The sequence below is a fragment of the Elaeis guineensis genome, chromosome 10, assembly GCF_000442705.2.
Source record: "Elaeis guineensis isolate ETL-2024a chromosome 10, EG11, whole genome shotgun sequence".
Lineage (NCBI taxonomy): Eukaryota > Viridiplantae > Streptophyta > Magnoliopsida > Arecales > Arecaceae > Elaeis > Elaeis guineensis.
Window position 1 is genome coordinate 24,448,667 of NC_026002.2, and position 18,146 is coordinate 24,466,812.

Consider the following 18,146-nt stretch of genomic DNA (forward strand, 5'->3'; position numbering starts at 1 on the left):
AGTAGATATCCACATAAACAAATATAAATAAGACAGAGACACAAAGATTAATTTATATTAAATTAAAAAAAATAAAATTAATTTATATTAAATTTAAAAAATTTAAAAAATTAAAAAAAAGGTATCTGGATTGTTGGCGCCTACAATATAGAGACTTTTTTAATTTTTTTTAATTATATATTTTATTTAAAAAAATAAAAAAATTACGTATGGATTGTAGGCGCCTACATAAAAAATGTAAGGATTGTAGGTGCCTATAATCCAATATAGACGTCTACAATCTGGATTGTAGGTGCTACGCAGTAGACATCCATACAAAGAAATATAAATAAGATAGAGACACAAAGATTAATTTATATTAAATTAAAAAATTAAAATTAATTTATATTAAATTGAAAAAATTAAAAAAAAAAGGTGCCTGGATTGTAGGCACCTACAATCTGGATTGTAGGCACCTACAATCCAATGTAGGCGCCTACATTGGATTGTAGGTGCCTACAATCTAGGGGTTTTTCTTTATTTTTTTAATTATATATTTTATTTAAAAAAAATAAAAAAATTACGTGTGGATTATAAGCACCTACATAAAAAAGTGTCTGGATTGTAGGTGTCTATAATCCAATATAGGCACCTACAATCTTGATTGTAGGTATCTACAATCCAATATAGGCGCCGATCATTGGATTATAGGCGCCTACAATCCAGAAGCTTTTTTTTAATTAAATATATATAATAATATTTTATTTAAAAAAATAAAAAAATTATATATAGATGGTAGGCGTCTACAATCCAGTACATCTGAATTTTAGGCATCTACAATCCATAAATACTTAATTTTTTTCAAAATAAAATATGATTATATATATTTAATTAAAAATTTTAAAAAAAATTAAGATCATAGGTGCTATGTAAAAAAAAAATTAAAAAATTAAAAATTTTTATAATTTTTTTTAAGTATTATTTGGATAAAAGACTCCGCGTCCATGACCACAAGATGGTACAACGTTTTTTCCTGGCACGAAATGTTACGGAAAAAGTTTTGGTTTAACCAGGACCATTGTATCATTTTTAGTTTAGACCAAGGCAGCCATTAAAGGATATATATATATATATATATATATATATATATATATATATATATATATATATATATATATATATCTATCAAAATTGTGGTCTTCATGTTGAGGGTGCTCCTCTTTTGCCATACGTACAGATTATATGTTTACCATGATAAATATAATTATTTTGATAAAAACAATGTGTTTATTTAGAATCGATTTAAAAATAAGGTAAATAATTATTTAAAATTTAATTTTTTACATGGTCCAGGATGTCAGTATTTGCAAAATCAATGTATTCTTACTATAAAAAAAATGATGCATTACAATCTTTCCATAATACCCTGGCATTGCCGTCTTCCTCAATCACTTAATAAGAAGAAAAATCATAAATTAAGAAATTTATGAATTATGGTCATTGATTGGTTATAGTAAACTGACGTGTCCTGTATATATTTGATAGGATTATCATGGTAATTTTTTTTTTAATATTCTAATATAGAATAAGTAGATAGGATATTTGGACAATGTCACATATAGTGGCCATTATTTATTACCTCCTACCAAGTCACGTGAATGTCTCTTTTTATTTTGATTTCATCCGAATAGTAATTGGGGCATTATTTATTTTACTTTGATGGAAATGTTGATCATAGTACGATAGATAAAAAATTTTATGATAAATTATTATATGCGATAAGAAGATCCATAAGATGTTTTTGATGTTTTTCTTTTGTTTCTTATTTTTGGTACAAGAAAATGGGATGAGTGGGGGGCATCCTTTTTAGGTGTGACCATGAGAGCCTCTATCCCATTGAGTGAATATTTGATGCAGGGAGCAGTAAATGCAAATCTCTTTCCCACCATGTGTGGGGCCCCTGGCCATCACGTCAGGTGAGTACGTCATCCTCAGCCCCATCTAGTCGTGACCACGAGGGCCCCCACCCCGTTGAGTGAATATTCGATGCAGAGAACAGTAAGTGCGAATCCCTTCCCCACCACGTATGGGGCTTTCAGCCATCACATCAGGTGAGTACGTCACCTGCAACCCCACCTCAGTACATGGAGGATCAGATACCGCATCTTCCCACACCCGCACAAGCATCAGAGATAAATCTTCTCATTTAATCGACTCTCGTAGGCTCGAATCTGCATCGTAAGGGGAAGATGCCAAGGCCCGTTCCACCAAGGCTACCATCGTGGTGGTTTTTTCTTTTGTTTCTCTGAGAATTAGAGTTTTTCCTCCTTCAGTCATTAGATCAAATTTTTTAACCATTTTAATCTTGAAAGTCTGATCAATTCCTTTATTTATTAATATAAGAGATCCTAAATTAATCTTCTTACCCTAAATCAGGATCATATGGAGAATTTGGGTGTGCAAATGCCAAATGGTTTGGTTAACTGAAAACCAACCCAAACCATTAATTATTTTGGTGTTTGGTTAGTTTTTTTTCTGAAAACTTTGATTTTAGTTTAAAATCGAACCGAAGTTTTTTAATTGATTTGATCTTCAGTATTTAATTTGATAAATTTAGTTAATCAAAAATTGAAATTATCTAATCCCCTTCGGATCTAGTTGGACCGTGCTATTCACCACCAATCCACCACTATGAGAAGTCCAAAATTGAATCATCGAACCAAACCAAACTGGAATTATTTTAGTTTGGTTTGTTCGGTATTAGACTACTTCGGTTCGATTTTTGATTCTATAAAATGTAAATTTGAAAGTTTGATTTTTCAGAATTTTGATTCGATTTGAACTGAAAAAAAAACTGAATGGACACCTCTAGTGTAGAAAGGGGTATCACCCATCTATTATTTTTGGCTCTTTCCATTTTCATCGTGCTCAAGTAGGTATGCAAGCTCCTCAAGGACTTCTAATCACCATCTGATGTCAAATGGGTGATGCATGTAGATGGATAATGGCGATAAAATCAGCTTTGTGAATAAACTAGGTTTTTTTACTATACTAATTGTCATGCTTCTAATCCAAGATCATAGATCTAAGAGTCATGAGAACTACCGCATACTCACAGAGAACTCTCTCTACAAACATATAAGATATTTCAAACATGATATCAATACAGTACAATAAAATTAATAATAAATTAAGTCCAAAATCTAACTAACTAAAATCAACTTTAATCTTTCATAAAAATCCTATGATATTCAAAAGATCTTATATCAATTAAATCTCAAATAATAATTCAATAAAATATAATAATAAATCTATATCTAAACTCTATTAATACTGTCGACTCTCATCTTTTAACTCACTCCCCAAGTAGTACCCATATTCACAATTAAGAATTTGAATCTGAAAAAAAAAAGAGATAATAAGCTTAATAGTCGAATAAGTAATGAGTATCTCAGCTAGATATTTTAGATATTATCATAAGATATAATATTTAAAAATAAATATCGTAAATAAATATAAAAATATATTCCATGCTAATTAGTGTAAATCAATTTTTTTTAAATATATATATATATATATATACATATATATATATATATATACATATATATATATATATATATATATATATATATAATCATAAATCCGATTTGAAACGATCATCATATAACTCAACAGTATTTCTATGACTATATTTATACCTTAGGTCAGGTGAAAGCATAAATAGTGAGCTCAATCAGAATGCTAATGTATAATCTTCATTGATATGATTTAAAAAATTAATACATAATCTCCATTGATAGAGTCTAGAGAGTCAATGCACAACCTCCATTGACAGGATCTAGAGAACCAATATATAATCTTTACTGACAGAATTCATAGAATCAATGTATAATCCCAATTGACAGGGTCCAGATAATATAGTTAGACTAAGAGCTCAAATTTGATGCATATCAAAGCATCTTTCTAAGATAGTATATATATTATAATTTCATTCAGCATATGCATATTCCATAATAAATCAATAAACCATAATATTTCAGAAATCTCAAATTTGTAAATCACTTTTCATTCGAAATACAGTTTCATAAATCATATATAAATCAATGACTAATTATTTGCTTTCAAAATAAATTTATGAAATATCTTGAAAATATGGTTCATTATTTATCTTTTACAGAATACTGAATGAACAGATCAATTAATCTTAAGGGGATCCTTCAAAATTTATTATTCAAAATTATATTGTATATTAATTTTAATTCATAACTAATCAAAATAAAATCTTAAATTAAAACCCCACTTAAGATTGAACTAAAAATTGGGTGTGCCTCATAGATTAGATCTTTTAGGGTTAGATCAAATTAGAATCAAATTTATCATGAAAAATGGACCTCTAGATTTAACAATCCAAAAAAAATAGAGAGACAATAGACATGATAAAGAGAGAAAAACTTTGAAGAGAGAGCAACAACTTAAAGAGCGAAAAATCATAGAGATAGAAAGTAGAGAGAAAATAGAGAGAAAAAGTAGAGAGAGAAAGAGATTGGAAAGGAAGAAAGAGGAGGGAGAGGAGAAAGAAATCTAAAAAATTTATTGTACTTGAGAAATATACCATAGTGTTGATTGGCATGAGATTGGTATTATTTTTTTAAATGGAATAGAATGGTTGATGGCCGTTTCTATTTGGGGATGGGAAACAAAAAGGTAAAAATTGCATCTTCAAAAGGAAGCGATTTGAAGAGATCTACTGGTCCTAAACAAAAATCATGAGGAAAAAAAAATCGTGCTTCTCTCGCTCGTGCCATTTGGAGCTATTTTTATTATTCCTTTCCACTTTTTCTATCGGCAATTTATCTTTCCCTCCATTAATGATTATCGAGATGTCAAGCTTGGGTTGCACTTATTCAAAAATGATGTAGTCAATTGATTCAACCAATAATTTTGTATTATGTACAGTCTCATATTGTGATGCAGGGATTATTTGTTTGTTTATAATTGAATAGGTTATGATTAAAAATACTATAAGAGGGCATTTAGTAATCCAAATGGGATCATCATAGTAATATAAGATCACTAATAATTCTTATTTTGGAGTAATCAATCTAATCCTAATGATCTAAGATCAGCATATTTGGTATATCATAGTCTAGTAATTAAAAATCTTTGTATATCCATGAGTAACCTGTTTGGTATCTACATGAAACTAAGATCACTCATTATGTAATACCAAAAATATTCTGGGTATATACTAGAAGGATTTTTTTATGTATTCTTAATTCTCATAAATTAAGATGATAAGTACATATACCGACTCTTATAGTAGTTTATTCAAATAAATAAAGCAGTTAAGTAAATCACCATTTTGTGATGCAAAAGTCATTATTATCTCTTCAAAGATAAAGATTTTATTATTAACTCAGAAAAGACAATGGACAGGCTCTCAACTCTTTTATATTCCTTAACTTCTACATGAATTTGTAGTAGATTCAATTATCTATTATGTTGCTATCATTTTCACAAAGTGGTGAAAAATATATCAAGATAAATGAATAATGATATATGTAAATGAAAGTCAAAATTTTTTTAAAGTAGTTCTTGTTGGGAAATGTGTCCCAAAAAGCCAATCGTCAAGCTGTTGACGGTTGAGCAACCAAGTATTGTAATTGATTTGTTAATAAATAAAATATATTTGGCTTCTTCATCATAACCTTTCATCTTCTAATGAACTCCGTTGTTATGATGAAGTTCTTAGGACTATTTAGGTTCGATAAAGAGAGGATTTATCGATTAGTCCTTAAAACTGTTCACGACCAAATGATAGGCTGTTAATAAGGACGACAGCTTCTATCGAGCATAGGTCGCTATAGGCCATATGGGTTGGTTGTCCTCTTAACCAAAGAGTGTGGAGACATTGGTATGGCATACAGGTGAGATGTAAGGGTACATCGTCATTGAACGTGACCAACTCTAGAGCATTCTGCTGTCGAGAATGTCTCTAATGGGATATAGGTATAAGTGTCCCTTAGACTTGAGATCACCTCAGTGACTTGCAAGCAACTCACTGTGATTTGGTACTGGACTAACTGAATTTCTAATTCAGAGACGGAAGACTTCTGGGCATAGTCAAGTACTTGCGAAGTCAGAGTATGATCGAGATGGGATTGACCACTCCAAGAGTTGGAGAAGAATAAGTCGCTGTATTTCAATTTAGCAAAACTTTGGTCAGGATAATCCATCAGATGGATTTGATATTTTGAAATACAATGTGGACAACCTGATCAGAGTTGACAGTTAAACTCTGGGGTGTCCTATGATCATTTTGGTCAAGGGGATGAATTATATGAAAACTATATCCGCATGGGTTCTAAGGATGTTGTTCTACACATTCGACGTATCCGGTCGTCGGGTACCATTGCTAGATGGTCACTTCGATTGGTATAGAAATTTATTCCTATGCTACCGACTTAGGTTCGGACCTATGAGGTCACACACATTAGAGTTCATGATCCGATCGGATGGTTGATCAACGATTAAGAATCGTTCTAGGGTTAGATGATCAATACGATTGATATTTAACCCAGTGCAAGTGTTGCAGGAGGATCGATTAGCAATTCGATTGCTAATTGGCTTAATTTGATTAAGCCAATAGACTGAGATTAAGTCTAATTAAATATGATTTAATTAAATTTAGTTTAGGCTTGATTGGATCAAGTCCAATTGGTTTATTGGATAAGCCAAGTGCAAGGAAAGACTAGTCCTAGTTTAACTAGGACTTGGATCAATTTAATTTTTAATTTGATTAGAAAATTAAATCATATTTAAATCTAATTTAATCTGATTAAATTAGATTCTTAATTAGGTTAAGACCTATTTTAATTAGGTTGATCTAATTTTGATTTGATTTGATTTGGAAAATCAAATTAAAACAAGTCATAAGACAGAATCCTAGTAGGACTAGGATTCCACCTTGCGCCACATAAACCTTCTCCACGCCCTCTCTCTTAATTCAACGCCAATCTCCACTTATTTTGTGCGACAAAAGCCCTCTCTCAGATCTCTCTCACGTTCACAAAAGGTCTCTTCTCTTCTTTCTTACATGGAAGGTGGTTTGGATCAAATCTAAAATGAATAAGTTTGGATTTTGAATTCTATGAGATAGAGTTTTAGAAATCCAAAACTCTTTCAATTTTACACCGAATTTATCCAAATTTTTTTTAAAATTTTTGTGGCTTTTAGGGTATACATTATGCACCCTTTTCTTATGATCCATGCACGAAAATATGAAGGAGGTGCTCAAGAGTTGGGCGTCCCTTAACTTGCCATGTTTGGATAAGCCTTGACTAGGTGTTTGACCTAGACAAGGACTCTATCATATCTCTCTATATAAGACGAGTTTCTTTGTGAAATTTTAGGAGAAGATAGAGATATGAGAGACCTTTGTGCCATCCAAAAATCAGAGAGAAATACCTTTGGGTCATGGAGATGTAAAAGATGCAAGTTTAGGTGTCTAGAGAGAAAAACGTGAAGAAGAAGAGGGTCTTCTTCTTAGGTTTTTGTTTTCATATCTTTCCTCCCTCCATCTTGAGTTTCCTGAGAGTGTCTCAGATCTGAAACTCCTCCTTCTACTTTTCATCTTTGGAAGAGTCCAAATCAAGAAGAAGGAGGCACCTGATCAACCATCAAAGAAGGATCAGCGCAGTACTAGCATACTGTGCTGATTTCCTGAAGCAGGACTTCTGATCGAGATTCGTGGGCTCGTGTGGATGACTTCTAGAGGCCGGACGCGTGTGCGGCTTATAACATCATCCTCAAGCCCAGATCAACAAGGTTAGAATGTCTAACTTGCAAGGTAATAGATCTGATCTATTGTTTAATACATACATTAGATGTGGTATAAAAATATGTTGATATGATCAACATGTAGTTCATGCTATATTTATATATTTTAATTTCTGATTTAATGCCATGTAATAATCATGTAATAGGATCTTAGATCTAGGGATTCTCTGGTTTTAGAAAATAAATTTTAATTTATTTTAGTCTTCCGCTGTATGATCTTGAAAAAATTTCAAGATCTAACCCTGAAACCCTAGATCTGGTTCCTTCAATTGGTATCGGAGCATAGGTTCTTTATTACATGATTATTTATACATGCTTAGATTATTTTTTAGATTAGATCTAATTTATAATCTGATTATTAAATTTAAAATTAAAATTTTAGATCAATCACAAACTGCAAGGTTGTCCTGCTGTAAGGTTTACCCCTTACAGTGCAAAGGTTGTCCTAGTTTGTGTAGATCTATCTTTAATCATAAATTTGTTAGATATGATCTAGATTAAATTTATGATTTATTAGATTTAAAAGATGTTTAAATCTGAAATAAAATCTCTTTGTTAATAATTTTTATGCAAAAAAATTATTTAAAGTTGAAATTGTTTCAATTACATGAACCTGTTTAGATTAGATCTAAAGTAGTTTCATGTTTATTTCACTTGCATCTTGATTATGAATCAAACATGCAATATGATTGGTAGAATTATATTGTAAAATTATTTTACAAATATGAAAATTATTTTTTGAAAAGCCAAACCCAACCCTCAGCCCAAAACTTAATTAAGAATTAAGAAGTTGTTTGATTAGGTTCTAGGATTGTGAATTGAAGAACCTAAGACACAAACCATAACACATTGGGTTAATGGGTTAGTGGAAATTAGGTCCATTAATTGGGTTAGACCTATGGTTAGATTAAAGATGGACTTAATTAGAGAATTGACTAAATCTAATCAATTGTTGTCTTAGATTAGGTCAAGGATTCTCTAGATCAATTACAATAGTTGTAGTTGGTCAAGTCCATGTCTTTAACGAGAACCAAATGGATTTGATTTTTGGCTAAGCGGTCTAGCACGAACTGTTAGGTTGATCTAATCGAAACTAATTAAACCAGCTGGTATCTAAGGTAAACCAGACCGGTGGTTTTTAATTGGGAGCCCGCTTACCTGGCCATTTCTGATGGTGTCTAAGGCAAGCTTTGGCAGACCCTCCCACTGATCGAACTTACCTGGCCTCTTGGTGAAATTATGTTTTGATCGGATCACTTGACTATTCGAGCTGACCCATGTCAGCTAGGTAAATCAGTGTGACTGATTTAGGTGCTCCTAGACCAGCCCCTTTAATGGTCTCCCTTAAGCTGACTTGGTGAAGCCAGTGGGAGGATCATGATAAGCTGGTTCATCTGACCTCATCCTCTATATTATTTAAATTCTCTAAAATTATTAGGTCCTTAAAATGATAAAGTTATGGAGATAACTGAGTCATAGCCTCCCATTAAGGTGTTTGATAATGAGTCCATGAACTCAATAATCATTGCAGACCCAAAGGCCTGGTGCTTGTTGACTAATGAAATTATCACTCATCATATGACGACTTGGAAGTATCTCTCCAATGGTGGTTAGGTGAGCCAACCAAAGTTGGACTTAATCATTCGTTGGTTAGATACACCAAGTATGATCATGTTAATGGTTGGACCTAACTGGATCCTTACAGTGGAGGCCAAAGCTTACTGATTAGGTTTCTGGGGCAAAATTAAAATTACTAGAAATTGTTTAGAGAAACAATTGGTTATGAACCTACCCTTAGATGTACATGGGTTGGCCAACCAAAGTTGGGCTTGTGTGCAGTCTAAGTGGATTCTAGTACCCGCTAAGAAATTAGGGTAATTCCTCGAATTGAAGGTAGAGGCTACCAATTCGAATAAAATAGTGGGAGAAACCTTTTGATTAAAGTCCAAATCTTTAGGTTTAATGAATCAATTACTAATTAGGTTATGGTTCTCCTTTGTGTAAATATGGCCACTTCCCTATCGCTCCGATCATTGTTGGACAATGATAAGTTGGTGGGACCCAACTTTGGTAGCTGGTACCGAAAGTTGAAGATAGTCCTGGAGCATGAACGGATCCTATATGTGATAATAGATCCTGCACCTGAGGAGCCAGCTGTCAATGCACGTGGAACAGTCAGAGACACTTACCAGAAGTGGCTCAGTGATCGGACCACGGTGCGCTGTATCATGCTGGCTGCTATGAGCAACGAGTTCAGTCGCAGATTCGAGACGGCTCAGCTAAAGGACATGCTTCAAGTGTTGGAGGATGCCTTTGGCACACCCGATGACGTGGAGAGGCACAAGACTAGTTGTGCCATCTTCAACGCCAAAATGCGGGATGGTGCCTCTGTCACTGATCATGTATTGTACATGATCGAGCTGATGGAATGATTGAGCAAGCTCGACTTTTCCTTGCATGAGCAACTTGGGAAAGATGCAATACTGAACTCGCTGCCTAAGTTTTATCTCCCATTCCTCACTCATTATAGAATGACAAAGCCTGAAGAGAACTACCATGGGTTACTGGGGTTGCTTCAGAACTTTGAGAAGGATCACCAACTTCACAAGGAGTCGGTGAATTTAGTGGGAGGTTCGTCTTCTGGTTCTCGACCTTTTAAGAAAGGGAAGAAGAACAAGAAGAAGAAAGTAAAGAAAGTGCAAGTTCAGACTAGGACATCAGTGCAGAGCCAAACCAAAAAGGTCAAGCCTGATAAGAGTCTATTCTACTGGCAAGCACCCTAGATTAGATTGTGTGTCAGATATCTACTTATGGCACTGTAGGCTAGGTCATATAAACAAGAACAGAATAAACAGGTTGACTCAAGAGGGAATCCTCGAAGTTAGTGATTATGAATCACTTCCAACCTGCGAGTCCTGTCTTCTTGGTAAAATGACCAAGTCACCTTTTACTGAAAAAGGTGAGAGAGCTACTGAGCTCTTGAGCCTAGTACATACTGATGTATGTGGGCCCATGAGCACCAGTGCTAGAGGTGGATATTTCTACTTCATAACTTTCACGGATGACCTATCCCGATATGGATATGTCTATCTGATGAAACATAAGTCAGATTCATTTGAAATGTTCAAACGATTCTGAAGTGAAGTAGAAAAATAAACTAGGAAGAGTATTAAAACTCTTCGATCTGATCGAGGAGGAGAATACCTTTCTAGTGAGTTTCTCACATATCTAGGAGAGAATGGGATTCTCTCCCAATGGACTCCTCCAGAAACACCACAGCATAATGGTGTGTTTGAAAGGAGGAATCGGACTTTGTTAGACATGGTCCGATCCATGATGGGTTTTTGCTAGCTTGCTGATATCCTTTTGGGGATATGCACTCGAATCGGCCTGTTATCTGTTAAATAGAATTTTAAGTAAGTCTGTAATTAAGACTCCATATGAGATATGGACAGGGCGTAAGCCAGTACTTTCACACCTTAGGGTCTGGGGGTGCCCGGCCTATGTCAAACGATTAGTCACAGACAAACTTGGACCTAGGTCTGACAAATGCTCATTCATAGGGTACCCCAAAGAGATAAAAAGATATTTTTTCTACCATGCTGATGAACAAAAGGTGTTCGTCAGCTTTAAGGCAATCTTTTTAGAAAAGGAGTTCCTTGGTGAAGGAACCGTTGCCTCTAAGGTTGAACTTGATGAAGTTCAACAGGTAGAAGGACCGACACCAATAGCTGAACCTGAGTCGGATATGATTAGATCAGATCCGGAGCCCAATATACCTGCACCATTAAGGCGATCCGGGAGAGTACCGCGTCAGCCGGACAGATACTACGGTTTCTTGATCCAGGATGGTGATCCCATCGAACTTGATGAGAATAATGAGGATCCGATCACCTATATGGATGCTATGTAGAGACTTGATTCCGAGAAATGGCTTGAAGCCATGAAATCCAAAATGGAGTCCATGAAGGTCAACGATGTATGGACATTGGTTGACCCACCTGAAGGGGTTAAACCCATTGGGTGTAAATGGGTCTTCGAAAGGAAGAGGGGCGCAGACGGAAAGGTGGAGACCTATAAAGCCCGTCTGGTTGCCAAGGGGTATCGTCAACGTTATGGTATTGACTATGACGAGACATTTTCCCCTGTGGCAATGCTCAAATCTATTCGGATAATGCTTGCAATAGCTGCCCATCTAGATTATGAGATCTGGCAGATGGATGTAAAGACAGCTTTCCTGAATGGAGAGCTGACTGAAGAGGTGTATATGATACAACCTGAAGGGTTTACATCCACAGATGAGTCTAAGGTGTGCAAGCTTCAGAGATCCATTTATGGACTGAAGCAAGCTTCTCGGAGTTGGAACATGCATTTTGATAAGGTGATCAAAACGTATGGCTTCATTAAGAATGGAGAAGAGCCCTGCATCTATAAATGGGCAAATGGTCCAGTTGTGGTATTCCTTGTCTTGTACGTGGATGACATTCTCTTAATCGAAAATGACATCCCCGCACTACAGGGAATAAAAGTTTGGTTGTCATCACAGTTCTTCATGAAGGACTTGGGTGAAGCATCCTACATCTTAGGGATGAAGATCTATAGGGATAGATCTAAAAGGATGCTTGGGTTATCCCAGTCCATGTACATAGACACTGTGCTGAAGAGGTTCAGCATGGAGAATTTCAAGAAGGGCTATCTACCGATAGGCCATGAAATTTCTCTCTCTAAGAAGGATTGTCCGACAACTCCTGAAGAGAGAGAGCGTATGAGTAGAGTCCCATATGCTTTAGTCGTGGGATCTATCATGTACGCCATGACATGTACTAGACCAGATGTGGCATACTCACTAGGAGTAGTGAGTAGATACCAATCTGATCCTGGAGAAAATCACTGGAAAGTGGTTAAAGCCATCCTTAAGTATTTGAGAAATACTAAGGACCAATGGTTGGTTTATGGCGAGTCAGATCTGAAACTTGTGGGGTTCACAGACTCCAGCTTCCAATCTGACCATGATGACAGCAGGAGCGTGTCGGATTATATCTTTACTCTGAATGGTGGAGCCATCTGCTGGAAGAGTTCCAAGCAGCATACTGTGGCAGACTCTGTTTGTGAAGCGGAGTACATCGCAGCATCAGATGCCGCGAAGGAAGCTATGTAGCTGAGGAAATTCATCAACGAGCTCGGAGTAGCACCCTCCCTCGATGGTCCAGTCCTGCTCTACTGCGACAGCACTGGTGCCATAGCTCAGGTGAAGGAATCCAAAGCACATCAGCGGACGAAGCACATCTTGCACCGCTTCCACCTGGTCTGAGAGATCGTGGATCGAGGTGACGTTGACCTTCAGAAGATCGACGGAAAGGAGAACCTAGCCGACCCCTTCACTAAAGCCCTGGCAATAAAGGAGTTCGACAACCACAAGTCGAAGATGGGTATTAGTGAAGCGAAAATTTAGTGCAGGGGCAAAATGGTAATTTTAAAACTTTTTCAAAATTACTATTTTACAGCAGAATTATTAATTAATCTCATTAATTAATACTAATTAACCCTACACTAGAATCTAAATATGATACAACAGCATGCATTTAAATTTGAAATTCAAATTTGAATCAGTAAACGTTTTACAGTACTGTGTTCAGAACACATCACATTTTGCGGGTAGTTGATCACCGCAATCTGATCATCATCGGAGGGCTCTGATCATCATGTCGCAGCCACCTAACTGTCTGGCCTCTGCGGATCATCCACACGAAGCTCCCGTCTGATCAGCTCCTCACGAATGCTAGTTCGTGATTTCACCCTTTTGATGGCAGATGTTGATCGAACTCCTTCGATCGATGTGTGCCGACTTCTCAGATGCTCTGGATCATTTGCACAGTTACTTGAGAGGCTGATGGATCTCTCTTTGAAATTTGGTGGACTCACGACACTCGTGGCACACCAATCTCACTTCCCGAACCCTAGGTAGAAACCCTAGGGTACACACCAAAAACCCTGCGCCCAATTTTCTCTCTTTTCTTTCTTTTTCTCTCGGAAGGTTTTGAACCTTCACCTTGTGCAGAAGCCTTCCTCACGCCCCAAAGTTTCTCTTTTAATTTTTCTACGCACGTCCCACCTTTCTCCTCTTTTTAAAACAACGTCGAACGTGTCTTATCCATGTGAGAGGATAAAGACAAGAGGTTACACATTTGAATTCAAATTAAATTTGAATTCAAACGAAAACCAACTTATCCCTATCCTTTTGGGCATGAGAAGAGAAGGGGCGTGGCTCTTTGTGTGTGAAAAAGTTTCACGAGAAACCTTTTCTCGTGTAAGTAATGTGGCGCACAAAATGGATAAGGATGAAAGGGCAAGTGATAAGTTATCCATTCAAATTCAAACATGCTTTGAATTTGAATGGCTAACTAATTAATTTATCCATCCATATGGCACAAAAATGAGGATGTGGGGAAGGGTTTTACGTGAGAAAAATTTCACGAGAAGTTTCTTCTCGTGAATTCAAATGGGTGCAAGGAAGTTGGGTGACGCAGGGAATTTAAAACAAGGTGGTTTGATTCAAATTGAGCCAACCTAGTTTAAAATAGGTTGAGCACAATTAGACCAAATTAAACCCAACATAATTAGGCTTAATTAGGCTTAATAAAATCTTAATCAAATCAGGAATTAACTAAACCTAACCCCTGATCAAATCAGGGACTAAACCACCTTAGCGATTAGGTCAACATTTAACCTAATCGGGTCAATCCAAACTGAATCCAATTCAATTGGACTTGATCCAAAAATAATTACTCAATCAAATTGAGTTAATTAGTGATTAAATCACTAATTAAACCTCTCATAAATGTTGAGTCCAAATCCGATGGGCAATCAGGCATCAGAGACCATCGATATGAAACCCTGATCAAAGAGTTCAAATTTCAAATTCAAAATTCGAAATTCAAAATTTTGACCCCGGTACCCAAAATGTGTGGAACTCATAATTAGAGAATCTTAATTCTCAATCATAGAGTTCCAGATAGATAAGACTCATAATCAGCTATCAGATCAGAAAGGAACCTCTAATGTGTGTGACCCCGCAGGTTCGAACCTAAGTCGGTAGCACAGGAACCAATTTCTGTACTAATCGAAGTGACCATCTAGCAATGGTACCCGACGATCGGATAGGTCGAATAATCGCAATCGCAATATTCAGAACCTACGTGAATATGGTTACCGTATAATTCATCCCTTTTGACCCCTGTGTTTAGGATGACTCAGAGTTAAACTGTCAACCCTGATGATATCATCCGAATCGTGCTCAACTCAATTAGTCCTGTGACTCCTCACTAGGACTACCCTGGTCAAGGTTTTGCTAAATTGAAACACGACTGTACACAGCTCCTAAACTGGAGTGGTCAATCCCATCTTGACATACGCACCGACAAGTCAAGTACTTGACTACACCCAACAACCTTCCATCACTGAATTAGAAATTCAGGTAGTCCAGTGCCTAAGTGCAGTGAGTTGCTTGCAAGTCACCGTGGCGGTCTCAGGTCGGAGGGACATTTATACCCATATCCCATCGGAGCAAATCTTGACAGCAGAAATAGCTCCGGAGTTGGTCACGTTCAGTGCAGATATACCATTACATCTCATCTGTATGCCATACCAGTGTCTCCACACTCTTTGGTTATGAGGACAACCAACCCATATGGCACACAACGACCTATGCTCGATAAATATTGTCGTCCTTAGTAACAACGTATCATTTGGTCGCGAACATGTTTAAGGACTAAACGACAAATCCTCCTTTGTCGAGTCTAAATAGTCCTAAGGACTTCACCACAACACAGGAGTTCATTAGAAGATGAAACATTTGTGATGAAAAAATATCAAAATAACTTTTATTTATTTATAATTCATGTACTAATACAAAAGGAGCACAACCGTCAACAGACTGACGATTGGCTTTGGGACACTATTCCCAACAATCTCCCACTTGGCCTAAAGCCTATCGGTGCAGTATCTAATACCCATCTTCGACTTGTAGTCGTTGAACTCCTTCACCGCAATGGCTTTAGTGAATGGGTCGGCCAGGTTCTCCTTCCCGTCGATCTTCTGAAGGTCGACGTCACCTCGATCCACGATCTCCCGGATGAGATGGTAGCGGCGCAGAATATGCTTCGTCCGCTGGTGTGCCTTTGGTTCCTTCGCCTGAGCAATGGCTCCAGAGCTGTCGCAGTAGAGCAGAACTGGACCAACAAGGGAGGGTGCTACTCCGAGCTCGGTGATGAATTTTCTCAGCCACACCGCTTCTTTGGCAGCATCTGATGCAGCAATATACTCCGCCTCGCATACTGAATAGCCACAGTGTGCTGCTTGGAACTCTTCCAGCAGACAGCCCCACCATTAAGGGTAAAAATAAATCCTGACACACTCTTGCTATCATCTCGATCAGACTGAAAACTAGAGTCTGTAAACCCTATAAGTCTCAAGTCCGATTCACCATATATAAGCCACTGGTCCTTAGTATTTCTCAAATACTTCAGGATGGTTTTAACAACCTTCCAGTGATTCTCTCCTGGATCAGATTGGTATCTACTCACTACCCCTAGTGAGTATGCCACATCTGGTCGTGTACATGTCATGGCGTACATGATAGATCCCACTGTCGAAGCATATGGAATCCTACCCATACGCTCTCTCTCTTGAGGTGTTGTCGGACAATCCCTCTTCGAGAGAGAAATTCCATGGCCTATCGGTAGATAGCCTTTCTTGGAATTTTCCATGCTGAACCTTTTCAGCATAGTATCAATGTACGTGGATTGGGATAAGCCAAGCAACTTTTTGGATCTATCCCTATAGATCCTCATCCCTAGGATGTAGGAAGCTTCTCCCAGATCCTTCATGGAGAACTGTGACGATAGCCAAATCTTTATTCCCTGTAATGCAGGGACATCATTCCCGATTAAGAGAATGTCATCCACATACAATATAAGAAATACTACTGCTGGACCATTAGCCCACTTATAAATGCAGGGTTCTTCTCCGTTCTTAACGAAGCCATACGTTTTGATCGTCCTATCAAAACGTATGTTCCAACTCCGAGATGCCTGCTTAAGTCCATAAATGGACCTCTGTAGCTTGCACACCTTAGACTCATCTGTGGATGTGAACCCTTCAGGTTGTATCATATACACCTCTTCGTCCAGCTCTCCGTTTAGGAAAGCTGTCTTCACATCCATCTGCCAGATTTCATAGTCCAGATGGGCAGCTATCGCAAGCATAATCCGAATGGATTTGAGCATTGCCACAGGAGAAAACGTCTCGTCATAGTTTATACCATAACGTTGACGATATCCCTTGGCAACCAGACGTATAGGTCTCCACCTTTCCATCTGCGCCCCTCTTCCTTTTGAAGACCCACTTACACCCTATGGGTTTTACTCCTTCGGGTGGGTCAACCAATGTCCACACATCGTTGACCTTCATGGACTCCATTTCGGATTTCATGGCCTCTAGTCATTTCTCAGAGTCAGGTCTCTGCATTGCATCCATGTAGGTGATCGGATCCTCATCATTTTCATCAAGTTCGATAGGATCACCATCCCGGACCAAGAAACCATAATATCTGTCCGATTGATGTGGTACTCTACCAGACCGCCTTAAGGGTGCATAATCAATGGGCTCCGGATCTGATCTAATCAAATCCGGTTCAGGTTCAGTAACATGTGTCGGTTTTTCCACCTGTCGAACTTCGTCAAGTTCGACTTTAGAGGCAACAGTTCCTTCACTAAGGAACTCCTTTTCTAAAAAGATTGCCTTAAGGCTGACAAACACCTTTTGCTCATCAACAAGGTAGAAATAATACCCTTTGATCTCTTTTGGGTACCCTATAAAATTACACTTGTCAGACCTAGGTCCAAGCTTGTCTGTAATTAAACGTTTAACATAAGTCGGACACCCCCAAACCCTAAGGTGCGAGAGTACTGGCTTACGTCCTATCCATATCTCATATGGCGTTTTGGCTACAGACTTACTCGGAACTCTATTTAGAAGGTAACAAGCCGATTCGAGCGCATATCCCCAGAGGGAGATCGGCAGACCAGCAAACCCCATCATGGATCGAACCATGTCTAACAGGGTCCGATTCCTCTTTTCAGACACACCATTATGCTGTGGTGTTCCAGGAGGAGTCCACTGAGAGAGAATCCCATTCTCCCCTAGATACGTCAGAAACTCATTTGAAAGGTATTCACCTCCTCGATCAGATCGAAGAGTTTTAATACACTTCCCAGTTTATTTTTCTACCTCATTTCGGAATAGTTTGAACATTTCAAATGATTCCG